We start from the raw sequence: 23,395 nt of genomic DNA, 5'->3' as shown, positions 1-23,395 counted from the left end.
TTTCAGATGATACAATAAGAAGTATGATTCTTATGAATGGGGATGATGGTGATAATAGTAATGACATCACTGTAGAGAGAAAAACAAATGAGGAAAATACCAGGTAGACTTTTAGCTCATCACTTGCTTAAAGGCTCTACAGTTTAGTGGCAAGCACAATGCTCTGTCACTCTGCACAGCTAAGGACACGTCATAGAGCCACAAAGCCACAAAGATGTCAGGGATTTAGAGATGCTAACAAATTCTATCTCCTCCATCTCAAACTAAAGCTGACTGCACCCAAGCTAATACCAGTGGGAGATGCTTATTCAGCTTACTCTTCAAGAGCTTCATTCTTTAAGAAACAGCCAACAACCCCAGCTGTAGAGACAAGGATGCACTTTGCACTGGTACCTGCTTCACAGCTAGGTACAGATCACCTTTCTCATTTGAAAGGACTCACTGAATTAGCTGAAGGTGTCAGCAAGGGAACTAGAGTATTTTAAAGGTCAGTGTATGTTTAGAGAGGGAACTAATGAGTGCAAAACACTGCTCTAGTCCTGCAGACAATCCCTCAGGGAAATCGACAGGGAAATTTCTACCCCCTACTGCAACGTGGCTGATAAGCATTCCAAACTTACAAGTATTTCATTCCTAGGGTAACACATTACATTCATCTTTTGCTGCACCTGGATCTTCACCTTCATTTGAAAAATATTCTGAACAGCAGCTGGGGAAAAAAATTAAAGAAGGAATTTCTTCATCATGGAAACTTTCCTAAAGCCTTCTGCAGTATAATAAAATGTTCCAGTGTCACCCAGCATTGTCTTGCAGTCAGTTTCTGAACAAATCTATGAATGTTCTCAGTTAATTCAAGCATTTAAATCAATTACAGTGATTACAGACACGCTGCAGTAAATGTGCCTTTGTAAATGTGATTTCTAATGTCTCTAATGAAGAAGCAGGATGAAGACTCTTTCCTTTGCTTCCCCCCTCTCCCCCCCACAAAAAAAAAGAGAGGAATAAAGCCAACCAAAACAGTCACATGCATGACAAATCAATTAGTTCCATTAGATTTCTCTCATTATGGAGTGCTTTGTTACAATCAAGTTGTAGTTCAGATGGAGTACTTGCACTGAAGTCATAGAATCAAACCAGGATGGAAGAGACCTCCAAGATCATCCAGTCCAACCTATCATACAGCCCTATCCAATCAATCAGACCATGGCACTAAGTGCCTCAGCCAGGCTTTGCTTCAACACCTCCAAGCACGGTGACTCCACCACCTCCCTGAGCAGCCCATTCCAATGCCAGTCACTTTCTCTGGTAAGAACTTCCTCCTAACATCCAGCCTATACCTCCTCTGGCACAAGTTGAGACTGTGTCCCCTTGTTCTATTGGTGGTTGCCTGGCAGAAGAGACCAACCCCACCTGGCTAAAACCTCCCTTCGGGTAGTTGTAGGCAGCAATGAGCTCTGCCCTGAGCCTCCTCTTCTGCAGGCTGCACACCGCCACCTCCCTCAGCCTCTCCTCACAGGGCTGTGCTCCATTCTCTGAAAGTTCACTCTATGAAAGCAACAACAGTGTGAAAGAACTCTTGAAGTTTAGTTAAAATGGGATATAAGACATTTTCACAGTTTCCTCTTCAGATGTGTGGGAAACAAGACAAATAGATGGACTTGAGAAAAGAAAAATCTTAGGTCAATTATTTTGGTAGCCATAATAAAATACTTAACAGTCAAGACTTAGCTAAAAATACATTATGCCTGGTTTGCTTTTCAAATGATGGCATCAACTTTGCATATAGATTAAAATATGTATGCTGTGAGGGTATTGATCTAAGGGGGAATCAATATATTTCAAATTAATGTTCTGTGACTCAATCATGCGACCATATTCCTCCTTCAGATGGCAGGGAATACAGATAGCAGCTGAAATACAACCATCAGTTACCTTTATAACTTTTCATTCACACAAAGAAATACTTTAGGCCAGAATTGGATCTAATGCCTTTTTTTGAGAAGGGGAATTTAATAGAGCATTTTGGTGTGTTTATCTGTATAGGTGACCCTGCTCTGGCAGTGGAGGGGTTGGACAGGAGGATCTTGGAGGATGCCTGGAGCACAGCCGTGTGAGGAGAGGCTGAGGGAGCTGGGGGTGTGCAGCCTGGAGAAAAGGAGGTTGGTTCAGGGGTGACCTCATTGCTGTCTGCAACTACCTGAAAGGAGGTTGTAGCCAGGTGGGGTTGGTCTCTTCTGCCAGGCAACTAGTAATAAAACAGCACAGACAGTCTCAAGTAGTGCTCAAGTTCCTTAGGTTTAGTATGTCTGATCTGGGGGTGACCTTGAAAGATCATAGAATCATAGAATCAACCAGGTTGGAAGAGACCTCAAAGCTCATCCAATTCAACCTAGCACCCAGCCCTGTCCAATCAACTAGACCATGGCACTAAGTGCCTCATCCAGGCTTTTCTTGAACACCTCCAGGGATGGTGCCTCCACCACCTCCCTGGGCAGCCCATTCCAATGCCAATCACGCTCTCTGCCAAGAACTTCCTCCTAACATCCAGCCTACCAGGCCAGTCCTTCCTGTGTGACACTGGAAGCAGACATTGTCGCAAAATAGTTTTACACAGAATCTCAGAATGTCAGGGGTTGGAAGTGACCTCAAAAGCTCAGCCCGTCCACCCCCCCTGCCAGAGCAGGATCACCTAGATCAGATCACATTGGAATGCATCCAGGTGGGGTTTGAATATCTCCAGGAAGGGAGACTCCACAGCCCCTCTGGGCAGCCTGTTCTAGTGTTCTGTCACCCTCACAGGGAAAAAAAAATTTTTCCTCATATTTCCAGGGAACTTCCCATGCCTCAGCTCCCACCCATTGCCCCTTGTCCTGTCACTGAGGATCACTGAGCAGAGCCTGGCTCCAGCCTCTTGGCACTCACCCTTTACATATTTATAACCATTAATGAACTCACCTCTTGGTCTCCTCTTCTCCAAGCTAAAGAGCCTCAGCTCCCTTAGGCTCTCCTCGTAAAAGAGATGTTCCATGAAAACCCCACTATTTTTGGACATTATCTCTTTGATCAGCATCTGTCTCCTGTCATACTGCTATGAAAGTTACAACAATGCATAGAGAGTCCTTTCTGAAATGAGGAAGAATCTGACCACCTAGATGCACGGCTTACTAGGGCCAGCCATTGTTACAGATCCATTGCCCTACTTGGAGCCCAGTGCTTTTGAAGACAATAGCAGAGGTTAGTTAGGCTAGATAGGAGGTCACCTGCAAAAGTGCCTTTTATTTCTCTCCTTAAGCTGTCAGTCTCTGAAGGTGGGGTCTAATCCTCTGCTTTCTAGGGGAAACAATCCCCCCATAAACCTAAGTGCTGGACTCCTAGATGTGCAGCAAAAGGAGCTCAACTTTCAGTTAAATACTCTTCTTAGGACTGATAGATAACCTTAAGGTGGAGGATTTGTTATGCCAGAGGTGTAATAGAAACAGTACAAAGCACCCCAATGAAAACTGATTTAAAATAAAGCAGAGACTTAATTCAAATAAGGAAACCAAAGTTATTCTTGAAACTTCTATTGGTTCAGGGATCAGCTTTAGCCTGGAGTCACTGCTGGACTTTTAATGCTCAGATTTCTGCTATAAAACAGACTATGCCTGTGCTCCTTCTCAGTAAGAATAAACCTCAGCTGCCAGCCTGGAACAAAAAGATAAGAACTTTCCACTTTTCTCAGCATTTTGACAAAACACTGAGGTAGTTTTTTGCTGACCATTTGGTGTTTCTCACAGGCAGCTTAAGGAGGCTCTTTCTCAGACTTTTGAGCAGCGCTAGCAAATACTAAGAGCTAAAGTATACTGAGAAATGGTTTACATTTACAGACATTCAGGGACTTTAAGTGATTTGCTTTTAATACTGAGAGAAGAATGCAGTTTCATTTCTGTGCCTTCTGACATGAACAAGAACTCAAAGGGCTCCTACTCTATGAGCCTCCTATGGTCGACTGTTAAACTGTTGGGTTTTTAAATACTGGTCTAGGCTGGATGTTAGGAGGAAGTTCTTGCCAGAGAGAGTGATTTTCCATTGGAATGGGCTGCCCAGGGAGCTGGTGGAATGATTGCATTCAATACATTTTTTTCTATTTTTTTTTAATTTCCCCACAACTCTTCTGGTTTTTAATCTCTGCCCTGTTTGACTTCCTGCACCATTCTTCTGCTCCTAAAAATCTTCTTTTATTTCTTCCAGCAATCACTGCCTCTCACACAGGTCCTCTTACATTCCACCTGGAGTGCTGCATCCAGTTCTGCAGCCCCTATTACAAGAGGGATGTGGAGATGCTGGAGTGTGTCCAGAGAAGGGCCATGAAGATGCTCAGAGGGCTGCAGCAGCTCTGCTGTGAGGACAGACTAAAAGAGTCTTGGGGCTGTTCAGTCTGGAGAAGAGGAGGCTCCCAGATGACCTCCTTATGGCCTTTCAGTATCTGAAGTGGGCTACAAAAAAGCTGGGGAGGGACTTTTTAGGCTGTCAGGGAGTGACAGGACTGGGGGGAATGGAGCAAAGCTGGAGGTGGGTAGGTTCAGACTGGAAGTGAGGAGGAAGTTGTTCAGCACGAGAGTGGTGAGAGCCTGGAATGGGTTGCCCAGGGAGGTGGTTTAAGGCCAGGCTGGATGAGGCTGTGTGCAGACTGATGTAGGGTAGGGTGTCCCTGCCCATGTGAGGGGGCTTGGAACTGGCTGATCCTTGTGGTTCCTTCCAACCCTGACTGATTCTGTGATTCCCTAATTACTTTTCATGGCTCATGCCTCTCCTTCGTTCATCCCCTTCATTTATGTGGGTGTCATGGAAGATACATGTCCCCTTCCCTCTGCTGGGGTGGGGGAAGCAGAGCGAAGGGAGAAGACGAAAGGCTGGGAGACAACCACTGTGAGGGTCCAAGGCTTGCCCAGACTTGTTCTTCTCAAGTAAAGGAAAGCAAGCTCCTGACTTCACCCAATATGGTCAGGTTTGGCAAGGTGCCACGCTGATTGGTGACTCTGTGGTCAAAGTGGCCATTCCATTCAGGCAAACAATAAATAGGCTCTTGCCACACGCCTGCCCTTGCTTTTGCCTGCTCTGCCCTGCCACATCGTGCTCTGCTTTTCCTGCAGGGACTTTTAAGATGCCAACAGAATTCTCTTAATTGTTTGGGTACTGTCTGATCCTATTTTGTGAGTAACTATTCAAAGCCTCTCTGTAAGAGGTTCTGTAACTGGATTCTATTGTGCCTTTCTGCCTGAGCAGCAGAAAGGAGCCTCTCAAGTCCCCTGGTGGGCAAGCAGTATAATTGAAACTAGGAACCCCTTTCCAGTTTTGAATTTAATGTTTGTATTTGCTAGTTATTTCTTAAAGTGTTGTAAGTTGGCTGTTCCCTGTGTGTATAAGTATCCAACTGTGTGTTTCAAGCATGGCAAATAAGTTTTCTGGTGACATTTAATGTTAATAGACAACTTTTATAGCCATTAACAATCTTTGCCTGGATATCAAAATTAATATAGATTATTAATTTTGCATCATTCGTAACAGTGGCCTGCAGGGAAACAATGCTCAGACTAACATCCAGGAGATCTCGTCCTCCACCAACACGATGGGTGGGAGACTCTTCTCCAAGCTCAGAGAAGAACCTCTCCTCCTAAGAGACTGCTTAAGCAGCGAACGATACCAACAGAAATGGATTTACAGTACATTTTCTACTTTGCCTAACACCCACCTGTGTCAGATACTTATCTTTAGAGGAGAATGAATCATTCCCTGGAGAATGTCTTTGCTTTCTGCTGTCTGTAGGTGGGCAACCAGATGATTAGCTTAGAATAGCTGTCTCACAGAAGAAAAGGAAAGATGCAGCAGGCAAACCCCAGCCAATACCAGAGGTTAGAAGTTCATTACCCTAGCAGAGGCTACTCACTCCCAAATTTGCTTTTGGACAGAACAGGCAACATCACAGGCACAGTTTGTCTCAGCTATCCTAACCACCACCCAAGGATGAGAGGAAGTGCCTTCTGAAAGAGTGTTTTATTTAGTTACAGAGAGAGGCTAAGGTGCTTAGCATAAGAGCAACTTAGAAACATCTGGACTGGTCAGGACACAACTGTTGAAACAGGTATGTCACCACACAGTCTGTGTGAGGGTGAAAGTGTAACTAAGTAGGAATTCTGCATTACACTGCACCCCCACAGTGCTAGCAGATTGGCGTACTGGGCACAGGAGTGATGGCACAGCCACTTCAGTTTGGGACTAGCATCTGGCCAGTCTTTAGCACAGGCAGCTCCAGAGTCAGGATGATCTCAGAGCTTCCAATTAGTTTACTACTGCTTACATGGCTTACCTTCAAGAGTCAGTTGCTATCAAAATTCAAACAATGATGACATACAGCAAGTCTTTTTTTTTCCACAGTACATGATAAGAATTATTTATGACCAGCAGGCATGCAAATCAGGAAGGAAACATTTGCTCCCCCCCATGAGTGACCCAAGTGACAATGATGCACTTTGAAATGTTGTATGCACATTTCCTCCGTGCTCAAAATAAAAGGTTAATAGCAGACAGGACAGAAAATAATGAGACAGAATCAGCATTTGCAAACATAGCATACAACATGAACTCCTGACTAGCTCTCACTGACAGCTGTTACGTGGTGAATGAGTATGACAACTGAATCAGTAATGTATTATTTCACTTTGCATCCTGGACAAGGTCTTTCTCTTACAGCTGATGATAATTTTCTACTCTCTGTAAGAGAATACAGTCTTCATCTAAAGCACTGTAATGTGTTCCAATAGGCAGAAATCAGCACTCTACTCAGCACTTGTGAGACCACACCTCGAATACTGTGTCCAGTTTGGTCACCACAGTATAGGAGGGACACTGAGGTGCTGGAGGGGGTGCAGAGAAGGGCAACGACGCTAGGGAGAGGTCTGGCAAACATGACCTATGAGGAGCGGCTGAGGGAACTGAGTCACGAGTTGGAAAAAAACATAAAATGCAAAAAAAAGCTTCCCTGTATGAAGAGACTGAGCCTATGAGATTTGGTACTGGTTAGCAACTTGATGCCTGCCTTAACATATGGTCTCTAGAAATGCTTCTCATGGTGTGGGGCCCTGCAATCCTTCCTCTCTTTCTCCTGTCAAAATAAGCGTTAACAAGATCAGTTTGAAAGAACCACTTTAGAGGATCTGAAATGTGACCTTTATCAGCCACCACCTCTAGCAGGCTGGAGAGAGTGGAAGTGGAAAGACAAGAGTGCCAGGGATGAAGAGCACATAATTGAGCTTCAGACACAGGTGTTGAAGCATCACATGTGGTGATTTACAGAGTCTCAACTCCCTTGCTGTGCTCAGTGAGAGCTTCTCCCCCCAACACCCATTCAACCCCCAGGACTATCAGCAGGGTGCACAGCCCCCAGTTCATTGCAATAAGAGTTCAAGCCATAGCAGCTCGTGCAAGGGAGGTCTGAGTAGGACGTGAAAGAGCAGGTTTTAATTTGTAAAGGTGTGGCTTTCATTTTAAAATCATTCTCCTTTTAGAGCAGCTAAGCAAACCTCCCATCTCAAGGGTTCTGTCCAGGTGAAAATGATGTATAAGTTTTGCACAGTAAAGGGTTTTCTTTCTTCTCTTTGCTATAACATTCTCCTATTTTCTGTCATCTATCTTTTCATTTAGTGGAGTTATTTGCACTTGCTACCTGGACAAAGAATGAGTTCTCTGCACCAAGAAAAAGCCTATTATGTTTCCTCTGAACAGCACTCGCTTTTTATCATGCCAAAGTGGATACAGAAAGTTTCTCTGGTCAATTACTCACTTTACCAGCAGTAACCACCACAAATTCTGCTCTTTCAGAAACCCACGAGGGTAACATCTTCTGGGTAACAGAAAATGGATTTCTTTCTTCTGAAAAAAAAAAAAAAATGACCATAATGAATTTGAAATCTTAGTAGAAAGGATGGCCTGTGGACAGAACTTTCAACTAACTACTGGGAGAAGTATGACAAAAACAATAATCATCAGAGATCATTTCCACAGGAACCAACCAAACCTGTCGCTTTAGGGCCTCTGTGCCAGGCTACTGAATTACTTTTCCAGACTATGCCTTTTTTGCAGCACTGAAAGGCCTTTTATGACCAATTTCTAGTGAACCACTGTTGCCTCAGTATTTATTTCAGTACCTCTTTCCTGCTATTGTGTTCCTTATGATACCTTGGAGGACAGAGTCTATCAGGTGATTCAAGAGGTCCATCATCTCAGGAAAAACCACTACTCAGAGCTCCCAGAGTATATATGATTGAAGAGTTCCTGCAATTATTAGAGAGTACTGAAGGCTGAGCTTCCAGTAGGAATCATAGAATCAACCAGGTTGGAAGAGACCTCCAAGCTCATCCAGTCCAACCTAGCACCCAGCCCTATCCAGTCAACCAGACCATGGCACTAATTGCCCCATCCAGTCTTTTCTTGAACCCCTCCAGGGATGGTGCTTCCACCACCTCCCTGGGCAGCCCATTCCAATGTCAATCACTCTCTCTGGCAACAACTTCCTCCTAACATCCAGCCTATACTTTCCCCTGGCACAACTTGAGACTGTGTCCCCATGTTCTATTGCTGGTTGTCTGGGAGAAGAGACCAACCCCACCTGGCTACAGCCTCCCTTCAGGTAGTTGTAGACAGCAATGAGCTCTGCCCTGAGCCTGCTCCAGGCTCCACACCCCCAGCTCCCTCAGCCTCTCCTCATAGGATTTGTGTTCCAGGCCTCTCATCAGCTTGGAAGCACAAGTTTGGAGTCTTTCACCTGGGAAAGAACAACCCCAGGCATCAGTACAGGTTGGAGACTGACCTGCTGGAGAGCAGTGAAGGGGAAAAGGACCCAGGGGTCCTAGTGGATGGAAGGTTGACCATGAGCCAGCAGTGTGCTTTTGTGGCCAAGAAGGTCAGTGCCATTCTGAGGTGTAGTAGAAGGGCTGTGGCTACTAGATCAAGAGAGATTCTCCTTCCTCTCCACTCTGCCCTGGGGAGGCTGCAACTGGAATAATGTGTACAGTTCTGGGCCCCCTAGTTCAAAAAGGACCTCGGGGGACTGCTTGAAAGAGTCCAGTGCAGAGCCACAAAAATGATTAAGGGAGTGGAACATCTTCCCTATGAGGAGAGCCTGAGGGAGATGAGGCTCTTTAGCTTGGAGAGGAGGAGACTGAGAGGTGACCTCATTCATGTTTATAAAGACATAAAGTGTGAGTGCCAAGAGGCTGGAGCCAGGCTCTGCTGGGTGATGCCAAATGACAGGACAAGGGGCAGTGGGTGGAAGCTGAGGCATAGGAAGTTTGATGTAAACATGAGAAAGAATTTCTTCACTGTGAAGGTGACAGAACAGTGGAACAGGCTGCCCAGGGCAGGTATGGAGTCTCCCTCTCTGGAGATATTCAAGGCCCTCCTGGATGGGTTCCAGTGTGATCTGCTATAGGTGGTCCTGCTTTGGCAGGGGGTTGCACTTGGTGATCCTTTGAGGTCACTTCCAGCCCCCAACATTCTGTGATTCTGTGGTACTTCAGTGGTATCCTTTGCCTCTGATTCTTGAGCTGTCCCTTCAGACTGCACTTAAATAAACAAACAAACAACTAACAAACTTTTAAAAACCCCCTACCTTTGTATATATTTGAGTAGCAAGGTACAGACCTACCTGTCAAATTAGGATCAGCAAAGAGTCTGCAAGGACATCTACTTCAGTGCACTGGCAACGACCTGCTGTGAGGTTTTGGTTGTTTGTATCTCTACGCTGTGTTCAGCATCTGCAAATGAACATATGCAAATACCTCAGAAGACAGACACAGAGCTTAATATCTCTGGGAAACCCTTAAAATACTTTTCATGGAAGGAATGAAGGGAATTTGGTATGTTTTAAGTAGGATATAAAGTTAGAGGTATATCACAGAAACATCCAGGTTGGAAATGACCCTCAGGATCACCAAGCCCAACCTATAATCCTTCTCTAGTGTGACTGTACTTAGAAGTGGCTGTATTGGGATAACTTTTTAAGAGGAGTGTCTCTTTTTTAAGGTATTGATGCTTTTAACACATTATTTCCACTAAAATAAGTCTCAGTCATGTTCATACAACACAGATTCATTCTTTAAGCACAGCAGAGTGTAGGAATACTTGAAAGATTATGATAAAGAGAATGATTCAGCAATCCTAAACTTTTAAAATGAGAAGTTAGGAGCTTGAACTGATGTGAATCACTTGAATGAACCATTGGTGAGCCAACAGAAGAGCCAGCTGCTGGACTTGGAGGCTAATAAGCTTCATAACAAATACAATATACAGAATCATAAAGAGGATGTATGTATCAAAACTTGAATTGCCAGATTCTAGAGGTGACAAGTGAAAAGTGACAAGCATCATAAAGTCTATGATGATGAATAAAGTTAGTAGAATTCTCATATATGTGCACACACTGAAATGATTAGCAAAACACAAATAAATCTGAAGGCTGAGTGCAGAAAAGGTTCCCTTCATCCCTTTATGTCACACAAAAACAGTGCACTCTAACTTCCAGTTGTACTAGAAGTACAGCTGGGGGAAAAATCATACAGCTTTGCTCTTGGCAAATAAAGAAATATGTTATGGGAGAAAATGTAAAGGAGAATGAATATGAATGGACATACAAAGTACTCAAAAAGAGGTTTAGAAAGATAATTCTGCTTGGTGGATAATGACAAAGAAAGGGATCTGGCAGGTTGGTCAGCTTGCTGGGCTGGTCAGGCTGCCAAGAGCTGGCAGGACATGTTAGTCATTGCTGCTCCCTTGTTCAGTAGAAATTACTCTCTAGAATTAATAATCAGATACATTATTTTGTAGCTGCTTCTGCATGTTTAGTATCATAAAGGACACATAAAACACACTGGGGGCCATGACAAGTGGCGTACAAAGCAATGACCAGGCTGGCCAAGTTGTTATATTTATAGCAAGGTACACAGCAGCTGTCACCAAAGGAAGAGCTACCTAGCAGGAGGACTAGCTGCAGGCTTTGCAAACAGAAAGGTAAGGGCTCCAGTGTGGCACCTGGGGGGATGAAGGAAAAGTTTGTGTTCTTTCCTAGAAGCTGACTGCAGCAAGAATGCAGAGACCAGCTCAAAGAAAGGGAAGGGGCAGAAAACACAACTCAGCTAAGGCTCAGGACTCTCACAAGTAGGTGTGAAACCCAGCAGTTCACAGGCCCCCGCTCTGCCCTTATGAAATGCACAGGAGAAGGAGGAAGTAATCAATTGTTTTTACTTAGAGTGCAAGCGATGAACCTTTTCACAGCACAGCTTGGGCTGACCTCCCTATGCACCTCCCAAAGGTGGCTTCGAGGTGTCTGATCTTACCCAGATACAGAAGAGTGCTTTGGCTCATCCATTTCATTGAGTGATATCAATTATTGTCTCACCTCGGCCTGTGACATGACACACTTAGGGTTTATAACACACTTAGGGTTTAAATACACAGACTCGACCACCATCACCCCTTTTTCTTTCCATTCACGTTAGGTGTGATAGCATCATGCTGGAAATCAATTGAAAGAAGTATGAGATGGCTATGAAAAACTGAAAAATCAGTTGAAGGAGCAAGTCTTAGAGACATGAAACACCATCTTATAACCCTGGTGATGGAATTGACAAATATTTGCCATTCATGCAACCTACCCAGTTCATTCCCAGAAGGGTTAGGAAACCAGCTGCTGACTAATAACAACTGACAAGAAGAGCCTGGGCACTGCTGCTGGTATTGAGCAGAAAGGAGAATCAGTGGCAGAAAATTATGAGATGTCAGTTGTTACTAAACCATCATTTTGTTATGCTTGCATCTAACTTGATCATCTTCAACTCGTCAGAGGCAAAATTCAGTTTAACCTTAGCTTCAGAATTGAAAAGAGAAGTGGTAAAATCAATACAGAGTACGAGAACTGTGCCTGCTGGAAAAGACCTCTGGTGGTCATCTGGTCCCAATTCCTTTCAAAGTACTGCTGACTTCAATGCTTTTTCAGGCTGCTTGAGGCCTCGTTCAGGTAGAAATCCCCAACCATACTGAGATTCCTGTTCCAGTGTTTAGCAGGAACAGTAGCAGTGAATTAGTTTCTTTTTTCTTCCATCTAGCTGCAACCTGTACCCATTGCCTCTTGTCTTTTTGCTGTGCACCTCTGAAAAGAGCCTGGATCCCTTTTCCCTGCTCCTTTGCTCTGAGGAGAGCTAAAGACAGCAATTACATCTGCCCCCAGCTTAGCCTTCTTTTCTGCAGCCTAAGAAAATCCATCTCTCTTAGCCCCTCCTTGCACATCATTTCTTCCAGCCCCTGACTGCCTATTAAGAGACTAATCCTCCGCTGATATCACATTCCTGTGCCAGTTTCTTTCTTACAAGGAGCATTCAGACAGATTTTGTCACTTTGCTGTCCCTCTCTCCCATCCATATCTCTCTGTTCTTGCTGAAAGGAAGCTGTGGGACTGTCAAAAGTCAAGGTAAAAGACAGCTGCTCCTTTTTTTTTCATAGGAATCACTTGGGTTGGTCAAATACAATCTGCCATTACTAAATATGAGCTGGGTCTTCATAGTTGCCCTCTTGTGCTGGATGTGTCTTAATGAACAGTCTAAAATTACCAATAGAAAAGGTGGGACTAAGTTTCTTTTAAGCTTAAAACAGTCATATTCTCTGTTACAATGGAACAGCTCCTTCTAAGGGACTTCAAGAAGGCAGATTTCATTCAACTCAAAGAATTGTTAGGCAAAAACTCATGGGAAACAAAGAGGAGGAAAAAAAAAGAAGAGAGTTAATTGAAATATCTAGTACATCCTATTTGGGCCAATTTTCTCCTCTCTGACATATATTTATTTCATTCACAGAGCAGAGCTGTGGATCTGAGATCAACACACCTTGGCATAATGGCATCCTGACCTGTATCACAGGAATGGTTTGACCAGCAGGAGCCAGGGATCTGATCTTACTCCTCTACTCAGCACTAGTGAACACATACTCGTTTTGAGCCCTCACTACAAGAAGGACATTGAGGTGCTGTACTGTGTCCAAAGAAGGGCAACAGAGTTGGTGAAGGGTCTGGAGAATAAGTGGCTGAGAGAGCTGGGGTTGTTCAGCCTGGAGAAGAGGAGGCTGAGGGGAAGACCTCACTACTCTACAACTACCTGAAACAAGGTTGTAGCAAGGTGGATGTCAGTCAGTTCAAAAGTGATTTGACTAGAGAAAATTGTTTAGGTTGGGGGCTAGGAAGAATTTCTTCACTGAAAGGGTTATTGGACACTGGAATGGCTTGCCAAGGGAGGTGATAGAGCCCCTATCCCTGGAGGTACTTATGAGTCGTTTAGACATGCTTAGGGATGTGGTTTGGTCAGTGTTAGGCTAAGGATTGGACTCCATAATCTTAAAGGTCTTTTCCAATCTAGGCAATTCTGTGATTCTCTATCACCTTGCAGCAGCAACTCAATCTGAGAACGTACAGTTCTGGTTCCTGCTCTAGCTAAAACTTAGGAGTAGGAGTTGATGTTCAGTTCACAGAAGAAGTGGATAGGAAGGGAAGAGTCTTGAATTTCTCTCTCCATCATTAGTGGCAGCTCTTGATAAAACAGCCTACTGGGCAAAAGGATACTGCTAGGTATCTTCTGTTGCCAGCATATGACCCTTTGTGGTGGTTCAGGGTAGCTAGGGAACACCAGACAGACCAAAACACATAGCTGGAAGAGCCTCTGGTTTCCACACTCCTTTAGGGTGGTGTGTAAAGTTAATGTCAGGCCATAACCAACACCAGCTTGGGCAGAGGTGCTTCTGAGGGTGCAGAGATATACTTGGGGCAATTAAGATTTCACAAGAGATTCCAGGCACACTTAGAACCCCTCCAAAGTAGCTTAGTGACAGCCCTGAGGACTGAGATTTCACACTTAGAATCGTATCTGCTGAAATACTTTGGCAGCTCTAGTCTTTGGTTGCTTTTTCCAGCTCCAGTTGTACCATGGTATGTTTTATTCTCTTTTAAGTCACCATCCTGCAAAGCTATTTCAATATCAGTAATGTAGTGCAAGTTCTGAGACATACCATCAATAACAGATGATATGTTAAAAAAAAGGGGAGGGGGGGCAGGGGAATGTTCTACATTCTGCACAGTTTTACTTGTTGATATTAGTTGACTTTTAGTAACAACCTCATTTGAGCTTCTTAAAACAACCACACTTTAGGTATTATTAAATGAGAAGGAAGAAAAACAAAACCTCTTGAAGAATCCAATAAAGGCTGAGAAGTGTTAGAATCACAGAATCAGTCAGGGTTGGATGGGACCACAAGGATCATCTAGTTCTGACCCCCCTGCCACGGGCAGGGACACCCTACCCTGGAGCAGGATAGAATAGATAGATATTTTCAATGGATAGATAGCTTCAATAGATAGAAACCACCAAGACTGAGGCTGCCTTTAGGAATGTGTTATGATATAGGCAATAAATACAAGATTACATTTTCTTTACAGGGGACCTCTTCCCCTCTTCAGCACAAGCCATGATTTGTGTTTGCTTTGTATACAGAATTCCATCTTTTTTATAGTGTCTCCTCACCCTGTGCTCCATACAGCACTCAAACCTTTCTCTGAAGGCCAAGTTATTATTTTCTTCACAAGCTTTCCTGTGATGTTTGTTTCAGTGTCTGAAGGCTTCCCAAATTGTAGTCAGGCTTCTCAGCAATCTCTGGCACGAGCACAACTTAGCATCAAGGCCATAACCCAGGCACAAATACTTAAAATCAACAAGATATGCCTGAGTTGTGGATATTATTGCAGTAAGCTGAGCTCTTGTGGATATTACTGCAGTAAGCTGAGCTCATTTTAATGTCATTTTTCCAGAGTTCTCATTAAATAAAATCCCCTCTATTCAACTAAGTCACCTGAGCCAGGTGGGTTTCAGCTGTTTCAAGGACTTTTTAGAACTTCTGAAAATGGCACCATGAGTTTTAAGCAATAACTTAAGACATGGAATAAGACAATCAGATAAAAGTTGCTGCAAGAGTTGTGTTTACAGGCATAGATATCAAACACTCCTGAGCAGAACTGCTTTGATCATGGCACCATCTTTCCATGCTCTGCCTGTTCACTGTATTTTCTATGCCATCATGGTCTCATTTCATGCTCCCAAAGACCTGATTCACACTATGAAAGACTGCAAGACAAAACCCTACTCATTTAACAGCTAATTAGCAGCTGTTCTCCTAGTACCTGCATTACAGACTTGCAGACATAGACTCACAGATCAGCCTTTCACAGATTCCAGGATGATTCCTCCCCCTCATTTGAACCTCCCTGGTGTCTGGCTTTTGCTTCCTCTGCCTTTGAGGATGTTTTTCCAGCACTCTGCCGTTATGGCAAAGGTTGGGCAATGACTGCCTAGGGCAACACTCTGCAGAGAAGGTCAGAGGGTCATGGAGCTGTACTCAAGGCAGCAGTGTGCCTTGCAAAAACAAAAAGTTAACCACATACTGGGCTGCATTAGCAAGAGCATAGCCAGGAAGGTGAGAGAAAAGGTTACTCCCATAGATTGAGAAGTTGTGAGGCTACATATGAAACACTGGGTCCTGGCTTGGGTGCTCCAGAATGGAGTGAGGCCAGTGAAGGGCTACTCAAATGCTTAGGGACTGCAGCACATGAGCCTTCCAGTATCTGAAGGGGGCCTACAGGAGAGCTAGGGAGGGACTATTTACAAAGTTCTGTAATGAAAGGATGAGGAGTAATGGGTTTAAACTGGCAGAGGGGAGACGTAAACAAGATGTTAGGAAGAAGTTCTTTACAGTGAGGGTGGTGAGACACTGGCACAGGTTGACCCAGGGAGGTTGCGGCTGCTCCCTCCCTGGAAATCATCCCTAGATGATCTTTCCAACCTTCCAACCTAAACCCTTGTATGATTCTACTGCGTAGTCCTTGGGAACCTGGAAAACTCTCAGCATACTACATGCACCTATAGAAACCTCTGAAATGCATGTGCAGACAGTTTGGGGGCAACCTCCACATTGTAGCCTATTTTTTATCGCCAGTCTATTTCCCTTCCATTGATGGACAAGGAAAATCAAGCCAGTTCTGTCAGTGAGAGAGGAAGATGATTTTTTTGCCATCTCCTCCAAAATTTTTGTGCTCTTTACCATTCTGTTGTGTTTTTCCCCCCCCTTTTTTTTTTTGGTGTGTAGTAAATCTTGTGTAGGACGATTGTAGCTGTGCCTCAGGCAAAACTCTTGGAGTGCTGAGATGAGTTAACCTGGGTTTCTAAATTGAGCACTAATTGACAGTACTGCAGTATTAGCACTTTATATGGATTAATGAGCTACAGATTTATTTACACTGCCCAGATTGTTTTGGGGCTTGTTTGATTGCTTATAGACAGCATCAGTTCTGTCCAATCCACTCATGCAAGAATTTTTCACAATCCCATAGACTAGTAAAAAGCAGAGATTGAGCAAATGTGTCCAGAGAAGGGCCACGAGGATGATCAGAGGGCTGGAGCACCTCTCCCGTGAAGAGAGACTGAGGGAGTTGGGGCTGCTCAGTTTGGAGAGAAGGTGGCTCCAAGGTGACATTATTGTGGCCTTTCAGTATCTGAAGGGGGCCTACAAGAAAGCTGGGGAGGGACTTTTTAGGATGTCAGGTAGTGATAAGACTGAGGGGAATGGAGCAAAGCTAGAAATGAGTAGATTGAGATTGGATGTTAGGAGGAAGTCCTCCAGCATGAGGGTGGTGAAACCCTGGAATGGGTTGCCCAGGGAGGTAATTGAAGCCCCATCCCTTGGGGTGATTAAGGCCAGGCTGGATGAGGCTCTAGACAGCCTGATATAGTGTGAGGTGTCCCTGCCCATGGCAGGGGGGTTGGAACTAGATGATCCTTAGTCCCTTCCAATCCTGACTGATTCTATGATTAAACCTAGATGTACTCTCAACTCAAATAAATATTGCAGTGTGCAGGCTCCATGACTGTGCACCTGATTTCTTTGTGCAAGCAAAGAGAAAAAAAATGATGCTTCAACACTTCTGGAATTTCTACCCAAGGAAGAGCATTTATGATGTGGGAAGGAAGAAATCTCTGCAAAATTAGTACCTTCTTAAAGTACAAAGTACAGTCCCACTAGAGCTAAAAAACAAACAAACAAACAAAGGAACCTACAATGCAGATTTTAAACCACTAGCAAGTGTAGCTTTAAGAAGTTCTCAGTGGTCTATTTTGTTTTGAGCTAGAATCCTAAATCTAGCAAAGCCCAGAGCTTCCAAGCACCATTATACTCAGGCTACACAAAGGTGATCAGTTATAACACTTGCATAGAAATAGCAAGCCTTTGCTTGACTCCTCTTGTCAAGTGAAAGCAAATACTGCTTACACAAATTTTACCCTTGTGCATTGTTCCTCCCACTATGGCTAGTGCTGCAGTGGCAACTGCTGCTCTGGTTGTTCAGCAATATGAAAGGCAGGTGATGGGTCTCATGATAAAATCTAGGTAGAGTCAACAGATCAAGCAGAAGTATCTGGAAACAGCCTATGTAAGTGGATATTAAGTGAATGTCTCTATTATTTTGCCTTTAACCTACTATCCCACATTACAAATATGGCAGAAAGGCAATAAGAACACACAGCTTTAAAATTAATGGATAAATCAGCAAATCAGAGAATCACAGAATCATAGAATCAACCAGGTTGGAAGAGACCTCCAAGCTCATCCAGTCCAACCTATCACCCAGCCCTGTCCAACCAACTAGACCATGGCACTAAGTGTCTCATCCATGCTTTGCTTCAACACCTCCAGGGACGGTCACTCCACCACCTCCCTGGGCAGCCCATTCCAATGCCAGTCACTCCCTCTGGCAACAACTTCCTCCGAACATCCAGCTCATACTTCCCCCAGCACAATTTGATACTGTCCCCTACATCTCAATTAATAGCTCACCAAAGACTTTCCCCTTATGTTCCAGCATACCAAAAGTGGAATCCCTTGGGGTGCTGTCAGAGAAAAAAAGTTCATTTTCTCATCCCAGTGGATAAGAATTTCTCAATTTAAAATGCTTTGGTTTTTTCTTTCCTCCTACACTGGCAGCAGATACACATGTGAAGCTCAAACCATCATCACAGCCTTTGAAGCACGCTCATTGGAAACCATCTAACAAACAGATGTCAAGCCTTTAATGAGAATTGCCCCAGTATCAGACAACAATGTTAGCAGAATAAAGACTTCAATATTTAAGCAGACTCTGCAGTGTTTGAACAACACAGTTAAGTAGTCTGGTTGTTAAACTTTTATTTAGAAAAATGAAAAGAAAAAACCAATCACCCTGCATAATTATTCTCCCCCTCCCCCCTGCTATTCAAACTCTTTGGCCAGATGGAGTTTGGCTCATACAGTAAAAAAAAAACCCAACTAAACAACTGATCCAAATTAGTTTACTAATGGCAGGTGTAAATGTAGGGTGCAAAAATATCAATGTAAAGTGTATTCCTGGAGAAAATATGATTGTAATCGTTCCTCTTATGAAATGATTGGATTAAAGGGACAGTGGGAAGGTGGTTTAGAGTGAAAATACAACAGCTAATACAATTTTAGGGCTCTTTCATACAGTCACATTTCTTCCTATATTGTCACAGGCTCACAGGATGTCAGAGGTTAGAAGGGAAGTAAAGAAATCATTGAGTCCAAACCCCCTGCCACAGCAAGACCATACAATCTAGCTCAGGTCACACAGGAACACATCCAGACAAGCCTTGAAAGTCTCCAGAGAAGGAGACTCCACAACCTTTCTGGGCAGTCTGTTCCAGTGCTCTGTCACTCTTACAGTAAAGAAGTTCCCCCTTGTGTTCAGGAGGAACCTCCTGTGCTGCAGCTTCCATCCATTGCTCCTTGTCCTATCCCAGGGAGCAAGTGAGCAGAGCCTGTCTCTCTCCTGACCTCCAGCCCCCAGAGATATACAACCATTTATTCAATCCCCTCTCAGTCTTCTCTTCTCCAGACTAAACAGCCCCAGGTCCCTCAGCTTCTCCTCAGGCAGTGCTCCAGTCCCCTAATCATCCTCTTAACCCTCTCCAGCAGATCCCTGCCCTCTTAAACTGGGGAGTCCAAAACTGAATACTGTCCTTGAGATCTTATTGGGGCAGAGCAGACTGGGAGAAGAACCTCCCTTGATCTGCTGGACACACTTTTCCAAACACAATCCCTAAAATCATAGAAGACAGAATGACAGAATACAGTTTGAGTTGGAAGGGACCTTCAAAGGACATCCAGTCCAACCTCCCTGTTGTGAGCAGGGACATCCTCCATTAGATCAGGTTGCTCAGAGAACTGCCAGACCTTGAATATTTCAAAAAATGGGACTTCAACTACCTCCCTGAGCAACCTGTTTCACTGTTCCACTACCCTCATGGTAAAGAGCTTGGTCTTGAGATGCCATACTATGGCATTTTTATTTCCTTTTAAATATAAGCTCAAGTCTGAATTTTTTAGGTTTAGTGTATTTGATTTGGGGGCAATGTTGCTGTGAGACTCAGGGGCAGACCTTGTTGCTGTCTACAGATACCTGAAGGGAGGCTGTAGCCAGATGGGGTTGGTCTCTTCTGCCAGGCAACCAGCAACAGAACAAGGGGACACAGTCTCAAGTTGTGCCGGGGGAGGTCTAGGCTGGATGTTAGGAGGAAGTTGCTTGCCAGAGAGAGTGATTTGCATTGGAATGGGCTGCCCAGGGAGGTGGTGGAGTCACTGTCCCTGGAGGTGTTCAGGAAAAGTCTGGATGAGGCACTTAGTGCCATGGTCTGGTTAATTAGACAGGGCTGGATGATAGTTTGGACTGGATGATCTTGGAGGTCTCTTCTGACCTTGTTTATTCTATGATTCATATGATTTTATGATTCTATGACAATGGAGTTGTGTGACCTAAGTTAGACTAAAGGTGCACTTGGCAATAACATACTTTTAGAGTAAGCACACTCTGCCTGTTTAATAATCATCCTAATGAATAAATAATAGTTGTTAGATTCAAAGTAAATAATAAGCCCAGTGGTTACAGTATGATGAAGATTGGATGTCTCATACTGCCTCCTTCCTGCTTTTACTATTTGTTATTTTTTTGGTCTTTTTTCATCTTTTTTGGACAGTCCTGGCTTCAGTCTGAAATACTAATGACCAGTACAGGACAGAGGGATTATACTGCTCAGGAAAAGAGAGCTAGATACACCAGATACACCTTGGATATTCCTTGTCACCTGCACTTCTCACTGTCTTACTGAGTATATGCCTCAAGGCTTTTCTTGTACATATTTAATATTCCTCTCTTTATAAATTCAGATATAGATAACTGACATGTCCCAGCCTCAGGCCCTCTCCTATTCCACGTGAACAAGCTTTATAGAATAGCTAGTTTTAATTTGTATCTAATAGATTTATACTAAGGCTTGTGACACCTATGTCCTCACCAAGGAAAATCAGAGTCAAGTGCTTGCAGTTAGTCCTCTACACATCTTTAACTGAGAGAAAGTGAGCTGGGACCTAAGAAACTAATCTGGGAAACACAAGAGCTGGATTGAGATCCACTTTTGTCTGTGAGTTTGTCTATGTCTCTGCCTCTACAACCACCACCATATCACCTGCTCCAATAGGATAAAGGATTTAAATTAGGATGGAAAATTAGGTACAAGTAAGTGCAAGTGTTTAGAGTTTGGTTGTCACAGAATCATAGAATCAACCAGGTCAGAAGAGACCTCCAAGATCATCCAGTCCAACCTAGTACCCAGTCCTGTCCAATCAACTAGACCATGGCACTAAGTGCCTCAGCCAGGCTTTTCTTCAGCACTTCCAGGGACAGTGACTCCACCACCTCCCTAAGCAGCCCATTCCAATGCCAATCACTCTCTCTGCCAAGAACTTCCTCCTAACATCCAGCCTAGACCTCCCCCAGCACAACTTGAGACTGTGTCCCCTTGTTCTGTTGCTGGTTGCCTGGCAGAAGTTTTTGTAGGGAAAAAGGAGTGCCGCTGGTGGATAAATCAAAAAGAGGACAAAAAGGGAAAAAAAAGGATAAAAAATAGGAAGATTTTGATCTTTTCTTTAATTTTAAATACATCTGCAATAAACAACAAATGGAGGTCTGGAAAGTTGTCTGCAGTACTCAATTTCTTTATAAAATTATGTTCTAAACTCAGGCATTTCCCTGAGGCAGCCCAAATTTTGAAAGGAACATGAAGACATCTCTTCTATCATCTGAAAGTAGCTGGAAGTGCACTAAAGCTTTGCCACAAGTATTTTTTAAACAAAATTGAGACTGTTTGTCTTCAAAGGAGACTTCTGTTATCCATTGCCTGTTGGGTCACACATATTATTTGGGGTTGTTTAGCCTGGAGAAGAGGAGGCTCAGGGGGGACCTCATTGCTGTCTACAACTACCTGAAGGGAGGTTGGTCTCTTCTGCCAGGCAACCAGCAACAGAACAAGGGGACACAGTCTCAAGTTGTGCTGGGGGAGGTCTAGGCTGGATGTTAGGAGGAAGTTCTTGGCAGAGAGAGTGATTGGCACTGGAATGGGCTGCCCAGGGGGATGGTGGAGTCACTGTCCCTGGAGGTGCTGAAGAAAAGCCTGGCTGAGGCACTTAGTGCCATGGTCTAGTTGATTGGACAGGGCTGGGTATTAGGTTGGACTGGATGATCTTGGAGGTCTCTTCTGACCTGGTTGATTCTATGATTCTACGATTCCCCGAAACACTGACAAAGATAACCACCTGAGAAGCTGAAAATGAATTCCAAATTCAAGATGATTTGTTTAAAGAGGGAGGCATTTTTTTTCCCCCATTTTGCCTCTAGCTGAGTAACTGCAATTTTGAATGCAATTATTTTTTCCCTGAGATCACACTTGCAGATACAAAGTAGAGGGAAGTCTCTTCTAAAAGCCTTGCTTCGAATATGGATGAGTTGGAACTGTTTATACAACTTGTATCTGAAGGCCATTTAATCTTTTTTTTTCTTCCCCTCCCCCCTAGAATTAACCCATAACTCCTGGGAAATGACACTGCCTTCTAAATTAACATCAAATATGTTGGAGTGCTACCGGGAGATGATTCAGCTCTGACCGTTGAGGATATATTGTGTTACATTTCAGAAACCATTTTCTGCTACAGCACAGGAACATGGGAGGAAGAAATAGCAGCTATAAGTATGTAAATATATATGGAAATGACAGCAGTTAACACTAAACCACTCCATTTGAATACTTCTTGCTAACCAGGTTTTAATATTACTAAAACAGTTGACTTCTTTAACTTTTCTAAGCATGTGCCTGGGGCCAATCTCTTTTCGGTGGTCAGCAGCAATGAGACGAGGAGCGACAGCTACAAAATGGAACATAGATCACCCAGTCCAACCCTCCTGCTAGAGCAGGATCACCTCTCCCAGATCACACAGGAACACATCCAGTCCAAGCTATCACCCAGCTCTGTCCAATCAACCAGACCATGGCACTAAGTGCTTCATCCAGGCTTTTCTTGAACACCTCCAGGGACAGTGACTCCACCACCTCCCTGGGCAGCCCAATCCAATGCCAATCACTCTCTCTGACAACAACTTCCTAACAACATCCAGCCTAGACCTCTCCTGGCACAGCTAGAGGCTGTGTCCTCTTGTTCTGTTGCTGGTTGCCTGGCAGAAGAGACCAACCCCACCTGGCTACAGCCTCCCTTCAGGTAGTTACAGACAGCAATGAGGTCTGCCCTGAGCCTCCTCTTCTCTGGGCTGCACACCCCCAGCTCCTCAGCCTCTCCTCACAGGGCTGTGCTCCAGCCCCTCACCAGTTTCATTGCTCTTCTCTGAACACATTCCAGTATCTCAACATCTCTCTTGAATCGAGGAGCCCAGAACTGGACACAGCACTCAAGGTTCTGTGATTCTGTGAACTCATGAACCCTTGAAAGCCTGAATTGATGATTTGCCTTTACGTTTCAACACAGCATTTACATTAAAATCCCTGCTGAGCCAGGCTTTGAGCTCTGCTCGCATAGCTAAACACACATCCCCGTTACACACCGTGGCACATTTCCTCTTCTCTGACTGAGAAGACTTGGAGAGAACGACATTAATCCCTGTTTCAAAATTAACCACAAAATCAAACAGCTCTAAACCCCCTGTGGAGATGCATCCATCTGGTTAGGGTAAGGATAATCGTGGAAAACATCAAATTGAAGCTGTTTTGCAGAATCACTGTAACGTGTCAGAGAACAAAGATGTAAATGAATTAGTTCATCAGACCCAGGAATTTTCTGCTTCCCCTTGCCATAGATATTCATTGCAGCTTAATGTTTTGCCTGAGGTATTCTTCATTCCAAATTGTTTACAGCTCGAGCTGTTTTGCAAAGGCAGGTGCTG

At 44.0% G+C, this 23,395-nt stretch overlaps 2 long non-coding RNA genes across 2 annotated transcripts in view; one reads left to right on the top strand and one right to left on the bottom strand.

Annotated features, from left to right (window-relative positions):
- Positions 1–23,395, top strand: part of LOC135186516 (uncharacterized) — a 234,956-nt gene that overhangs the window by 188,853 nt on the left and 22,708 nt on the right. The window lies entirely within an intron of this gene.
- Positions 9,683–23,395, bottom strand: part of LOC135186517 (uncharacterized) — a 71,729-nt gene continuing 58,016 nt past the window's right edge. The window contains exon 2 of the long non-coding RNA XR_010306996.1: positions 9,683–9,791. This is a non-coding gene — a long non-coding RNA (uncharacterized LOC135186517). The remainder of the gene's footprint in view (positions 9,792–23,395) is intronic.

The sequence above is a fragment of the Pogoniulus pusillus genome, chromosome 25, assembly GCF_015220805.1.
Source record: "Pogoniulus pusillus isolate bPogPus1 chromosome 25, bPogPus1.pri, whole genome shotgun sequence".
NCBI lineage: Eukaryota > Metazoa > Chordata > Aves > Piciformes > Lybiidae > Pogoniulus > Pogoniulus pusillus.
The sequence above is the reverse complement of the archived record's forward strand: the minus strand, read 5'-3'. Positions and strand labels throughout refer to the sequence as shown.